This window comes from Pan troglodytes, chromosome 9 (genome assembly GCF_028858775.2).
Source record: "Pan troglodytes isolate AG18354 chromosome 9, NHGRI_mPanTro3-v2.0_pri, whole genome shotgun sequence".
Taxonomy (NCBI): Eukaryota; Metazoa; Chordata; class Mammalia; order Primates; family Hominidae; genus Pan; species Pan troglodytes.
In genome coordinates, this window is record NC_072407.2 from 75,808,556 (window position 1) to 75,819,561 (window position 11,006).

The 11,006-nt window shown below is 51.7% G+C and overlaps 1 protein-coding gene across 2 annotated transcripts in view; it reads right to left on the bottom strand.

Annotated features, from left to right (window-relative positions):
• Positions 1-5,024, bottom strand: part of RAB6A (RAB6A, member RAS oncogene family) — a 104,480-nt gene extending 99,456 nt beyond the window's left edge. The window contains exon 1 of one of the 2 annotated variants that reach the window (XM_024347343.3): positions 4,815-5,024. The gene's annotated coding sequence lies outside the window, so the exon portion shown is untranslated. The remainder of the gene's footprint in view (positions 1-4,814) is intronic. The other variant, XM_016921583.3, reaches the window with a different exon arrangement.
• Between the last annotated feature and the right edge of the window lie 5,982 nt (positions 5,025-11,006).

Here is an 11,006-nt window from a genome sequence, read left to right on the forward strand (position 1 = left end):
CCTCTCCCCACGGTCTCCCTCTCCCCACGGTCTCCCTCTCCCTCTCTTTCCACGGTCTCCCTCTGATGCCCAGCCAAAGATGGACTGTACTGCCGCCATCTCTGCTCACTGCAACCTCCCTGCCTTATTCTCCTGCCTCAGCCTGCCCAGTGCCTGCGATTGCAGGTGCGCACCGCCACGCCTGACTGGTTTTCGTGTTTTTTTGGTGGAGACGGGGTTTCGCTGTGTTGGCCGGGCTGGTCTCCAGCTCCTAACCGTGAGTGATCTGCCAGCCTCGGCCTCCCGAGGTGCCGGGATTGCAGATGGAGTCTCGTTCACTCAGTGCTCAGTGTTGCCCAGGCTGGAGTGCAGTGGCCTGATCTCAGCTCGCTACAACCTCCACCTCCCAGCCACCTTCCTTGGCCTCCCAAAGTGCCGAGATTGCAGCCTCTGCCCGGCCGCCACCCCGTCTGGGATGTGAGGAGCCCCTCTGCCCGGCTGCCCAGTCTGGCAAGTGAGGAGCGCCTCTTCCTGGCCACCATCCCGTCTAGGAAGTGAGGAGCATCTCTGCTCTCTGCCCGGCCGCCCATCGTCTGAGATGTGGGGAGCGCCTCTGCCCCGCTGCCCCATCTGAGAAGTGAGGAGCCCCTCTGCCCAGCAGCCACCCCGTCTGAGAAGTGAGGAGCCCCTCCGCCCGGCAGCCGCCCTGTCCGGGAGGTGGGCAGCCCCCGCGCGGCCAGCTGCCCCGTCCAGGAGGGAGGTGGGGGGCAGCCCCCGGCCGGCCAGCTGCCCCATCCGGGAGGTGGGGGACGCCTCTGCCCAGCCACCCCTTCTGAGAAGTGAGGAGCCCCTCTGCCCGGCCGCCACCCCGTCTGGGAGGTGTACCCAACAGCTCATTGAGAACGGGCCATGATGACGATGGCGGTTTTGCCCAATAGAAAAGGGGGAAACGTGGGGGAAAAGATAGAGAAATCAGATTGTTGCTGTGTCTGTGTAGAAAGAAGTAGACATAGGAGACTCCATTTTGTTCTGTACTAAGAAAAATTCTTCTGCCTTGGGATGCTGTTGATCTATGACCTTACCCCCAACCCTGTGCTCTCTGAAACATGTGCTGTGTCCACTCAGGGTTAAATGGATTAAGGGCGGTGCAAGATGTGCTTTCTTAAACAGATGCTTGAAGGCAACATGCTCGTTAAGAGTCATCACCACTCCTTAATCTCAAGTACCCAGGGACACAAACACTGCGAAAGGCCCCAGGGTCCTCTGCCTAGGAAAACCAGAGACCCTTGTTCACTTGTTTATCTGCTGACCTTCCCTCCACTATTGTCCTATGACCCTGCCAAATCCCCCTCTGCGAGAAACACCCAAGAATGATCAATTTAAAAAAAGAAAAAAAGAAAAAAAAAAGAAATGTGGTTCTAAGGGAAGGAAATAAAAAAAATAGTACCTAAAGAGACCCACAAGGTCAAGAAGGGGAGGAAGGTGGTAAGTTTAGTTTTGGATATATTCTGTTTGAGGTAAGACTCTATATAGCTAGTAGACAATTATTCCCTTTTGTTTGAGAAGTAGGAATTGTGGCAGATTGCTTAGTACAAAAGTTCCACAACAGGTGGGCATTGGAGTGAAGCTGGAAAGAGAGCAGCACAGCAGATAAAGGGCCCCAGCTGGTCTCTAGGCAAATTCCATTTCCAGAATTACTGAGCTCAGAGAATATCCATAGGACTTCATCTCTGTCAGCTTCTAGGCATATCAACATCAACTTATTCCTCAGTACATATAGTGAAGAATCTCTCTCTACTCTCCCATTCTCCCCAGTTCTGGTTCTTCTTTATCTGGAAGTTTTTCCTAGTGTTTAACACAAATCTCTCTTTAAAATTGAGTCTTTTAAAACTTCTCATTTAAGAAAAGATGCTGTGGCCGGGAGTGGTGGTTCATGCTTGTAATCTTAGCACTTTGGGAGGCCGAGGTGAGAGGATCTCTTGAGCCCAGGAGTTTAAGACCAACCTCTGTTGCATGGCAAGACCTCATCTCTATTTTAAAATAATAATAATAAAATGTATTTAAAAAAAAAGAAAAAATGTTGTGTGCTGTCATGCTTTCTATTTCTAGTATTTATAAGATTGCCAAACATCCTCTCTTTTTTTTTTTTTTTTTTTTTTTAATGAGATGGAGTCTCACTTTGTTGTCCAGGCTGGAGTGCAGTGCACTCAAGCTCAGTTCACTGCAACCTCTGCCTCCAAGGTTCAAGCGATTTTCCTGCCTCAGCCTCCAGAGTAGCTGGAATTACAGACACGCACCACCATGCCCAGCTAATTTTTGTATTTTTGGTAGAGACGGGGTTTCACCATGTTAGACAGGCTGGTCTCAAACTCCTGACCTAAGGTGATCCTCCTGCCTCGGCCTCCCAAAATGTTGGGATTATAGGTGTGATCCACAGCGCCCAGCAGCATACTACTATTGATTAATATTAAGCATAAAGCAAACTCGAAATAATGGAAAAAAAGTATTTAAAGCTGAGCACAGTAGCTCATGCTTGTAATCCCAGCACTTTGGGAGGCCCAGGGAGGAGGATCACCTGAGCCTAGGAGTTTGAGACCAGCCTGGGCAACATAGTGAGATTCCCTTCTCAACAAAAAATATAAACAACAACAAAAAATTAGGGCCGGGCACTGTGGCTCACGCCTGTAATCCCAGCACTCTGGGAGGCCGAGGCGGGTGGACCATGAGGTCAGGAGTTCGAGACCAGCCTGACCAACGTGGTGAAACCCCGTCTCTTCTGAAAATACAAAAATTAGCTGGGTGTGGTGGCGCATGGCTGTAATCCTAGCTACTCAGGAGGCTAAGCCAAGAGAATCACTTGAACCCAAGAGGCGGAGATTGCAGTGATCTGAGATCGAGCCACTGCACTCCAGCCTGGGCGACAGAGCAAGACTCCATCTCAATAAATAAATAAATAAATAAATAAAAATGGGCCGGTCGCAGTGGCTCACGCCTGTAATCCCAGCACTTTGGGAGGCCGAGGCGGGCAGATCACGAGGTCAGGAGACGGAGACCATCCTGGCTAACACGGTGAAACCCCGTCTCTATGAAAAATACAAAAAATTAGCCGGGCGTGGTGATGGGCGCCTGTAGTCCCAGCTACTCGGGAGGCTGAGGCAGGAGAATGGCGTGAACCTGAAAGGCGGAGCTTCCAGTGAGCCGAGATCACGCCACTGCACTCTAGCCTGGGCGACAGAGCGACTCCGTCTCAAAAAATAATAATAATAAATAAATAAAACTGATGTTCAACGTTTTTTTTTTTTTGAGACCGAGTCTCACTCTGTCACCAGGCTGGAATGCAGTGGCCGCGATCTTGGTTCACTGCAACTTCTGCCTCTCGGGTTCAAGCAATTCTCCTGCCTCAGCCTACCGAGTAGCTGGGACTACAGGGGCATATCACCATGCCCAGCTAATTTGTTTGTTTGTTTGTTTGTTTTTGAGACAGAGTCTCGCTCTCTTGCCCAGGCTGGAGTGCAGTGGCGTGATCTCGGCTCACTGCAGCCTCTGCCCCCTGGGTTCAAGCAATTCTCCTGCCTCAGCCTCCCAAGGAGCTGGGACTACAGGCTTGCGCCTCCACGCCTGGCTAATTTTGTTTTTTTTTTTAGTAGAGACGGGGTTTCACCATGTTGGCCAGGATGGTCTTGATCTCCTGACCTTGTGATTCGTCTGCCTCGGCCTCTCAAAGTGCTGGGATTACAGGCGTGAGCCACTGCGCCCGGTGTTTTTGTATTTTTAGTAGAGACAGGGTTTCACCATGTTGGCCAGGATGGTTTCAATCTCTTGACCTTGTGATCCGCCTGCCTCGGCCTCCCAAAGTGCTGGGATTACAGGCATGAGCCACCACGCCAGCCACAACATCTTTAATCATCAAGGAAATGCAAACCAAAACCACAAATATACCATTTCAAACTACTAAAATGGCTTAAGAAAATGTTTTGGGACCTTCAAATACTTGTACAAAATGTTCGTAGCAGCTTTGTTCACAATAGCCAACAGGTGGAAACAACCCAAGTGTCCGTTAACAGATGAACGGATAAACAAATTGTGGTATATCCATACAAGGGAATACTATTCAACTCTAAAACAAAATAAAGTATTAATACATGGTACAACATAGATGAACCTTGAAAACATTATGCTAAGTGAAACTATGCAGACAGAAAACCTCGACTATTGTATGATTCCACTTATGTGAAATATAGCAAATTCATAGAAACAGAAAGGGCACTGGAGATTAACAGGAGCTGGTAGGAGAGGTTAATGGGGAGTTATTGCTTACTGGGCATGGATTCTGCTTGGGGTAATGAAAAATTTTGGAAATAGATAATGACGATGATTGCACGACACTGAATGTAATTAATGCCACTGAATTATACACATAAAGATTGTTAAAATGGAAATTTTTCTCATATATATTTGACCACAATTTTAAAAAAACGAGCTGACTATAAATAGAGTGACTTTAAGTAGAGTGAGTATAAACTCCAGAACAGTCCACATTTATGACTGTTGTGTGGATTGTAATTATTGATAGTATACCCCTACACTCTCAAAGCTATCCCAGTTTGAACAATAAATTATATAGCCACCCAGTCTCTAAGATCTCATTTTGAATGATTCTGCAATCCTAATATCGGGCATTAGGACCTTACAAAGGTTTTGCGATGACATCACCTCTGGAAAACTAGAACCCACAGGCCTCCAGGGAACCGGAGGCTGGGCGGAAGATGTGTGCACTTCACACAAACGCCCAGCTCCCAAGTGAGAATCATTTCAGTGGTAAATCATGTCTTTACCTGGGGTTCCAAGAGCCCACGACTAAAGGGAAACACTTGCAGAGTGTGCGGGATGGAGTCAGCGACGCCAGAAACAGAGAATAGCCCCACCCACCCCTGTCAAGCCACACTCAACATGGCCGCCAGCGCCCATGTGGAGGAGGGAGCGCGCCTCCTCTCGCAGCCCCAGAGGGGCGGGCCCTGGGAAACCGAACGAGCTTCAGCAGACCAATGGGGAGAGGCAAGGGGCGGGGTTGGCCTGGGTCTTCGGCCAGAGGGCGGTGAGGTTGACTTGAACTGGCGGGTCTTGTTGTGCCGGGGCTGCCACGTTATTTCCAGCTTTTGAGGTGGATTTTGCCCGCTGGTGTGCCACCGTCAGCGCTTCCGGGTTGAACTCCAGCTGAGCTGAGCTGATCAGATCCCACCCTACCCAGTGCTTGTCCCTCCTCTTCCAAGCCAGCCCTAGTCAAAGCCTTGTTGGCCCCTCCCTCTCGTTTGAGATGACTCATCTCTGTATCCCAACGACGCGGCACCAGGTGTGGCCTGACACGTTTGAGCTTAAAACCTTTTTTTCTGATTATAAAAATATATGCATATTTTAGGAAATTAAGAAAAGCGTAATGGAAACAAAAGTGATTTACTGTCCCATCGGCCAGAAACAATCATAATTAACCTTTGTCATTCTTTTTTTCCCTCTGTGTATCTATTTTAACACAATTGGGACAATGCTGTATAACTTATGTATTATCGTTTGCATATTAAGTGGTTTTTCTTTGTGATTTTAAATGCATGGATAGGATAAAGTATTCCATGGATGAATGACTGTGATTTTTATATTTTCCCGTTGAGCATTTAAACTTTGAGCCTGGGCACAGTGGCTCACACCTGTAATCCCAGCACTTTGGGAGGCCGAGGCGGGCGGATCACCTGAGGTCAGGAGTTCGAGACCAGCCTGACCAACATGGTGAAACTCCATCGCTACTAAAAATACAAAATTACCTGGGCGTGGTGGCACACGCCTGTAATCCCAGCTACTTGGGAGGCTGAGGCAGGAGAATTGCTTGAACCTGGGAGGCAGAGGTTGCAGTGAGCCAAGATCACGCCACTGCACTCCAGCCCGGGAAACGAGCGAAACACCATTTCAAAAATAAATAAATAAATAAAAATAAAAAATAAACTTTGAGTGGATAGCCTCTTGGAGATGAGGCAGGTCGGGAAGGAGAGACAGCTAAGAACTGGCTATTCCACAGCTTCACCTTCTCTTTGCAAAGTTGTTCCACAAGAATTACAAGATTGTAGAGTCTTTCAACATTTTAGGATCTTAGGGTTCTAAAGTAGTACAATTGAGAAACTCAGAATCATAACATCTTGGGTGGGTAAGGACCCCGGAAAAAACAAGTCTAAGCCTCTACCAAAAGGTTTCACTCTGTCTCAAAAACAAACAAAACCTGTCTCTATGAAAAAAAAAATAGAAAAATTAGGCAGGCATGGTGGTGGGTGCCTGTAGTCCCAGCTACTTGGGAGGCTGAGGCAGGAGAATCGCTTGAACCAGGGAGGCAGAAGTTGTAGTGAGCTGAGATCACACCACGGCACTCCAGCCTGGGAAACAGAGCAAAAAGTCAGAAAGAGAGGAGAGAGGAGAGAGGAGAGAGAGAGGAGAGAGAGGAGAGAGAGGAGAGAGAGAGAGAGAGAGGAGAGAGAGAGAGAGAAAAAAAAAATTGTAGGAGGAGGTGTGGCAAAAGCCAAATGGTATATTAATTTCCATAGGCCTATATGGCAGAGCATATAGAATAGTCCTTCTTAAGGCCAGAAGAGTTTTTTATTCCAAAACAGCATTATCAACTCAGAGTGACTTGTTTTAAATGAAGAATTGAGTTATTTTGGTGGTAAGGAGCAGGTTACCTCAAGTGGTTTAGGGTAAAAGTTTGTTGCGCATTTCATTATAAAAATAGACATGTTGGAGGGCCCTGAGATGCTAAGCAGCCCAGTTTCAGGAAGAGTTGGGATTCAAAAAGAGGGGGCTTCGGATTCAAGAAAGGGGTAGGGACCACAACAAAGTTGGAAGGTCTGGTTTCCTTGCAGCCAGACTTAATGGATAATGTATTCATTTGAACTGAGTCTCAGTTTCATCATCTGTAAAATGGAAATAACCATGTAATTGTTCTCTAACTGGACCATTAACAATGTATGGCAGAACAATGAAATCTAAGACCATTATAGGACCCGTGACCGGCTGGGTGGTGTTGATTTTTGCTGTTGTTGTTTTTACTTTTCTGTATTTTCCAAATGTTTTATAGTTAATTATGCCTCCCTACTTTTTTTTTTTTCCTTTTAATTACATTTATTTTAATGCTGAATTTACTCCCGTGCCATAAGTTTTGGCCCCCCCGCTGCACCGGCGTCATCCGCCATTTGGTGTTTTCTCGGAAAAGAAGCAACCTCCCTACTTTTTTGAAGAAAAGGCTCTCAGGGGCTAAAATAAGAGTAGCTAATCATGACAATCATCTCTACTTTGATCAAAAACTTAGAGCCAAAGTTCTTAGTATTCTTCAGCAAGCCCAATGTTCATCCACAAATTATTTCTGGTACCTACAATGTGTAGATGCTAAAAATATGTTGAGAGAAACACAGAGTGGGATCAGACAAGGATCAGAACATCAAGGAGCACTGTCTGGTGGTTTGAAAAAACACATCTTCAAACAACTATAAAACAAATTAAAAAGTCTATAAAGGAGGTATAGGAAAATGTGTTGAACAGTTATCAGTGTGGTATATGCAATGCACATGTGAATAGGAATGGCTGAATGGTAAACTGGAGACAGATCATGAAAGCTAAAATGCCAGGTTAAGGAGCGTATTGTTAAATTGGAGGGCTGTAAGTAGCTATTGAAGGGTTTTTAAACTTTTATTATTATTGGCCTGGCGCGGTGGCTCACGCCTGTAATCCCAGCACTTTTGGAGGCTGAGATGGGCAGATCATGAGGTCAGGAGATCGAGACCATCCTGGCTAACACGGTGAAACCCCCCCTCTACTAAAAATACAAAAAATTAGCCGGGCATGGTGGCGGGCGCCTGTAGTCCCAGCTACTTGGGAGGATGAGGCAGGAGAATGGCATGAACACAGGAGGCAGAGCTTGCAGTGAGCCGAGATCATGCCACTGCACTCCAGCCTGGGGGACAGAGCGAGACTCCGTCTCAAAAAAAAAAAAAAAAGCAACTTTTATTATTATTATTTTTTGAGACAGAGTTTCGCTCTTTTTTTTTTTTTTTTTTTTTCTTTTTTATTGATCATTCTTGGGTGTTTCTCGCAGAGGGGGATTTGGCAGGGTCACAGGACAATAGTGGAGGGAAGGTCAGCAGATAAACAAGTGAACAAAGTTCTCTGGTTTTCCTAGGCAGAGGACCCTGCGGCCTTCCACAGTGTTTGTGTCCCTGGGTACTTGAGATTAGGGAGTGGTGATGACTCTTAACGAACATGCTGCCTTCAAGCATCTGTTTAACAAAGCACATCTTGTACCGCCCTTAATCCATTCAACCCTGAGTGGATACAGCACATGTTTCAAAGAGCACAGGGTTGGGGGTAAGGTCACAGATCAACGGGATCCCAAGGCAGAAGAATTTTTCTTAGTACAGAACAAAATGAAAAGTCTCCCATGTCTACCTCTTTCTACACAGACACGGCAACCATCCGATTTCTCAATCTTTTCCCCACCTTTCCCCCCTTTCTATTCCACAAAACCGCCATTGTCTTCATGGCCCGTTCTCAATGAGCTGTTGAGTACACCTCCCAGATGGGGTGGTGGCCGGGCAGAGGAGCTCCTCACTTCCCAGTAGGGGCGGCCGGGCAGAAGCACCCCTCACCTCCCGGACAGGGCAGCTGGCCGGGCGGGGGGCTGATCCCCCCACCTCCCTCCCGGACAGGGCGGCTGGCCGGGCGGGGGGCTGACCCCCCACCTCCCTCCCAGACAGGGCGGCTGGCCGGGCAGAGGGGCTCCTCACTTCCCAGTAGGGGCAGCCGGGCAGAGGCGCCCCTCACTTCCCCGACGGGGCGGCTGGCCCGGCGGGGGGCTGACCCCCCCCACCTCCGTCCCGGACGAGGCGGCTGGCCGGGCAGAGGGGCTCCTCACTTCCCGGTAGGGGCGGCCGGGCAGAGGCGCCCCTCACCTCCCGGACGGGGCGGCTGGCCGGGCGGGGGGCTGACCCCCCCCACCTCCGTCCCGGACGAGGCGGCTGGCCGGGCAGAGGGGCTCCTCACTTCCCGGTAGGGGCGGCCGGGCAGAGGCGCCCCTCGCCTCCCGGACGGGGCGGCTGGCCGGGCGGGGGGCTGACCCCCCCCACCTCCGTCCCGGACGAGGCGGCTGGCCGGGCAGAGGGGCTCCTCACTTCCCGGTAGGGGCGGCCGGGCAGAGGCGCCCCTCGCCTCCCGGACGGGGCGGCTGGCCGGGCGGGGGGCTGACCCCCCCCACCTCCGTCCCGGACGAGGCGGCTGGCCGGGCAGAGGGGCTCCTCACTTCCCGGTAGGGGCGGCCGGGCAGAGGCGCCCCTCGCCTCCCGGACGGGGCGGCTGGCCGGGCGGGGGGCTGACCCCCCCCACCTCCGTCCCGGACGAGGCGGCTGGCCGGGCAGAGGGGCTCCTCACTTCCCGGTAGGGGCGGCCGGGCAGAGGCGCCCCTCGCCTCCCGGACGGGGCGGCTGGCCGGGCGGGGGGCTGACCCCCCCACCTCCCTCCCGGACGAGGCGGCTGGCCGGGCAGAGGGGCTCCTCACTTCCCGGTAGGGGCGGCCGGGCAGAGGCGCCCCTCACCTCCCGGACGGGGCGGCTGGCCGGGCGGGGGGCTGACCCCCCCACCTCCCTCCCGGACGAGGAGGGAGGACGCTCCTCACTTCTCAGACGGGGTGGCTGTCGGGCGGAGGGGCTCCTCACTTCTCAGACGGGGCGGTTGCCAGGCAGAGGGTCTCCTCACTTCTCAGACAGGGCGGCCAGGCAGAGACGCTCCTCACATCCCGGACGGGGCGGCAGGGCAGAGGTGCTCCCCACATCTCAGACAATGGGCGGCCGGGCAGAGACGCTCCTCACTTCCCAGATGTGATGGCGGCCGGGAAGAGGCGCTCCTCACTTCCTAGATGGGATGGCGGCCGGGCTGAGACGCTCCTCACTTTCCAGACTGGGCAGCCAGGCAGAGGGGCTCCTCACATCCCAGACGATGGGTGGTCAGGCGGAGACGCTCCTCACTTCCCAGACGGGGTGGCTGCCAGGCAGAGGCTGCAATCTCGGCATTTAGGGAGGCCAAGGCAGGCGGCTGGGAGGTGGTTGTAGCGAGCCGAGATCACGCCACTGCACTCCAGCCTGGGCGCCATTGAGCACTCAGTGAACGAGACTCCGTCTGCAATCCCGGCGCCTCGGGAGGCCGAGGCTGGCGGATCACTCACGGTTAGGAGCTGGAGACCAGCCCGGCCAACACAGCGAAACCCCGTCTCCACCAAAAAAATACGAAAACCAGTCAGGCGTGGCGGCGCGCGCCTGCAATCGCAGGCACTCGGCAGGCTGAGGCAGGAGAATCGGGCAGGGAGGTTGCAGTGAGCTGAGATGGCAGCAGTACCGTCCAGCTTCGGCTCGGCATCAGAGGGAGACCGTGGAAAGAGGGGAGAGGGGAGAGGGGGGAGGGGGGAGGGGAGAGGGGACAGGGGACAGGGGACAGGGGAGAGGGGAGAGGGGAGAGGCCAAAAAGAAATTTTTTTGAGACAGGATCTCAAAAAAAAAAAAAAAAATCTCCGAGTTTCACTCTTATTGCCCAGGCTGGAATGCAATGGCGTGATCTCGGCTCACTGCAACATCCACCTCCTGGGTTCAAGTGATTCTCTTGCCTCAGCCTCCTGAGCAGCTGGGATTACAGGCGCCCACCACCAAGCCCGGCTAACTTTTTTTTAGTAGAGACGGGGTTTCACCATGTTGGCCACACTGGTCTCAAACTCCTGACCTCAGGTGATGTACCAGCCTCAGCCTCCCAAAGTGCCGGGATTACAGGCGTGAGCCACCACCACACCTGGCCTATTATTATTATTAATTTTTTTTTGAGGATTCTTGCTCTGTTGCCCAGGCTGGGTGCAGTGGCACAATCAAGGCTCACTGCAACCTCCGCCTCCCAGGTTCAAGCAATTCTCCTGCCACAGCATCCTGAGTAGCTGGGATTACAGGCACATGCCACAATGCCCA